Genomic DNA, 3,566 nt, shown 5'->3' on the forward strand with positions numbered 1-3,566 from the left:
AATCCCCTACCCCTATGTTGTCCCTCCCCTCTTTCTTCTCCCCACTGGTAACCACTAGTTTGTTTTCTGTGAGTCTGTTTCTTTTTTGTTATATTCACTAGTTTGTGGTAATTTTTAGATTTCACATGTAAATGATATCATACAGTATTTGTCTTTCTCTGTCTGACTTATTTTACTTAGCATAATGCCCTCTAGGTATTTACCCATATATTTATGACTTTCTATGCTCTGCATTAGCTTATAGAATCCCAATCTATCATCATTTTCTTTAAGTTTGAATAACATGCTTTAGCATTTCTTAAAGTGCTGGTCTGTTGCCAGTAAATTCTTGCACTTCCTATTTACCTGAAAATATCTTTGTTTTGCCCTCATTTTAAAGTTATTTTCACTGGACATAGGATTCTGGGTAAAAGAGTTTTTCTTTTAACAATTTAATCATCATTCCATAGTCTTCTAGCCTCTTTTGTTTTCAGTATCAGTTGTCATTTTTATTGACAGGAGACTATAATGTTCCCTATATGTAGTTTTTTTCCTCTGTCTGGTTTCATGATCTGCTTATTTTTGGTTTTCAGAAATTGGACTGTAATATGACTAAGTTTGTTTTTCTTTGTAATTATCATAACAGGGATTTGATGAGCTTCTTGGATCTGCACATTTGTTTCCCCCCCACCAAGTTTAAGGAATATTCGACTACTTCCACTCCCCCTCTTTCTTTTTTTCTGTCTTGTTTTATCTCTTCTCTCTCTACCATATATATTATATTGCTTTATAATATTAAAATATATATTTATATTATTGTCTTCATACTGAAGCAAAAGATGAAGCTAGAAGAAGATCGCTTGTCCCTTTCTCTCATCTCCTCCCAGCTCACAATGCTTGCATCTCTTAATAGCCCACATTATCTTGGATCTGCAGTCTCAGTGCATTCAAGTCTCAGCACAATCTCCTTTGGAGTTCTAGACTTTTTCTAGAAAATCTTAGCCCACTACAGCCACTCTGCTTCCTGTCATAATGTCATTTGCCCTGGGCATGTACGGAATCCTTGCCCTTCTTGTACTATGTCATTTTGTGGAGGTGGTGTTTGCCATGTGAATTTCAAAAAAGCCAGCGGGTTTTAGGAATGTTCACAAATGTTTCAGTTGTGTTATCGGTGTGGGTGCCATTACATATATTTTATATCACTTGATATTTTCACATGAGTCTCAGAAGTTCTAGTCATTTAGTTTTAATCTTTATTTTCTCCATTCTTCACATTGGATAACATATTGATATTCTATCTTCAGAAAATAATATTTAGAAGATAATCTATCTTCAATTTCACATATCCCTCCTTTCTGCTATATCTCCAGTCTGTTTCTAGAGGCTTTTCAAGGAAATTTTCATTTCAAATATTTTACTTTACAGTTTTAAAATTTTTATTTTATTCTTTCATTCAGTTTTCATTTTTCTGCCTAGTTTTACTTTCTTTTCATTCATTATGATATGTTATCCTTTATAGTCTGAAACATAGATTTAATAGATGTTTTCAAGTCCTTGCCTGCTAATTCCAACATCTTGAATATTTCAGGCTCAGTAACAATTGACTGCTTTTTCTCTTGACTCAGGATTAAATTTTCTTGTTTCTTTGTGAATCTACTAATTTATTATTTTATGCTGCATATTCTGAGTGAAACGTTGTTACAGCTAATGTTTCATACTGTGAATCTTGGTATTTCCCAGGCAGTTGTTCACAAGTAAGCCAAGGATTTGATTGGTATTTTTATTTCCTCTTTTCCTAGATTTTCCCCTTCACTTTCTAGCTGCTCTGGCAGCCCTAAATTCCATCATCTGATTTCTTATTTCATTATGACTTTGATAATTCTGCTTATATTTTCTCCATCCAATTCTCTGCACATTAGAAAATGCCCACAGGTACGAAGTTTAATAAATGTGAATCTTATCCAGGGACATTTCCTTCTGTCAAGGGCCAACTTCCCTCTTTTTTTTTTTTCTTTCCCTGCTTTTTATTGCCCTCCAGACCTATTTTGTCCAGTGTTTACAAATGTTAGATGTGACAGAGTTAGTAACATATAAGCATCACTACCATTACAGGAAGTAGCATTTGAGTACGTAGATATTTTCAACTTGCAAGATCAGTACTGTTCTGTAGAAATATAATATTAACTACCTTCATAATTAAAATTTTTTAGTAGTCACATAAAAAAAGTAAAAAGAAATAGGGAAATATAATTTTAATACTATATTTAGCCCAACATATCCAAACATTACCATTTCAGCAAATAATCAACATAAAATTAATAGTAAGATATTTTCTTTTTGTTTACTAAGTCTTTGAAATCTGGTGCGTTTATACTTTCAGTACAGCTCCATACAGATGCTAAATTTATAAGAGTTAAAGAGGAATGTAGTATTACTGAAATCATAAAGTTAGGTTAATTTAGGAAAATATTTTACATTGCCTTAGTTTATAAATTGACAGCAATAAAATGAAATTGTGCACTGTTGGTGGGAATGTACATTGGCGCAGCCCCTGTGGAAAATGTATGGAGGTTCCTCAAAAAACTAAAAATAGAACTACCATATGACCCAGCAATCCCATTCCTGGGCATATATCTGAAAAAAACAAAAACACCAATTTGAAAAGATACATGCACCTCAATGTTCATAGCAGCATTATTTACAATTGCCAAGATCTGGAAGCAGTCTAAGTGTCCATCGACAGAGGAATGGATAAAAAAGATGTGGAATACCTCTCAGCCATAAAAAAGAATGAGATTTTGCCATTTACAGCAACATGGATGGACATGAGGGCATTATGCTAAGTGAAATAAGTCAGACAGAAAGACAAATACTGTATGATATCACTTATAAGTAGAATCAAAAAAACAACAAAGTAGTGAATATAACAAAATAGAAGCAGACCCACAGATATAGAGAACAGACTAGTGGTTACCAGTGGGGGTGGGGAGGGGCAATACAGGGATGGGGGAGTCAGAGGTACAAACTATTGTGTATAAGATAGGCTACAGGGATGTATTATACAGCACAGGGAATATAGCCAATATTTTGTAATAACTAAATGGAAAGTAACATTTAAAATTATATTAAAAAGTTTGAAAATTAAATATAAACTACTATGTGTAAAATAGATAAACGATGAGGATATATTGCATAGCACAGGGAGTTATAGTCACTATCTCATAATAACTTTTAATTGAGTAGAACGTGTAAAAATACTAAATCAGTATGCTGTGCACCTGAAACAAATATAATATTTTAAATCAACTATTAAAAAAAACCCAACCGGGCTTCCCTGGTGGCGCAGTGGTTGCGCGTCCGCCTGCCGATGCAGGGGAACCGGGTTCGCGCCCCGGTCTGGGAGGATCCCACATGCCGCGGAGCGGCTGGGCCCGTGAGCCATGGCCGCTGGGCCTGCGCGCCCGGAGCCTGTGCTCCGCAAAAACCCAAACAAAAAATAAAATAAAATTCAAAATTCAGTTCCTTGGTTTTGCTAGGCACATGTCAAGTGCCCAGTGGTTACAAGTGGCTAATGGCTGTTACATTGA

General features: G+C 34.9%; 1 pseudogene; it reads right to left on the reverse strand.

Annotated features, from left to right (window-relative positions):
- Nucleotides 1–803: 803 nt before the first annotated feature.
- LOC102988956 (60S ribosomal protein L36a-like) lies at nt 804–1,167 on the reverse strand (annotated as a pseudogene).
- Nucleotides 1,168–3,566: the final 2,399 nt, after the last annotated feature.

This window comes from Physeter macrocephalus, chromosome 8, assembly GCF_002837175.3.
Source record: "Physeter macrocephalus isolate SW-GA chromosome 8, ASM283717v5, whole genome shotgun sequence".
Taxonomy (NCBI): Eukaryota; Metazoa; Chordata; class Mammalia; order Artiodactyla; family Physeteridae; genus Physeter; species Physeter macrocephalus.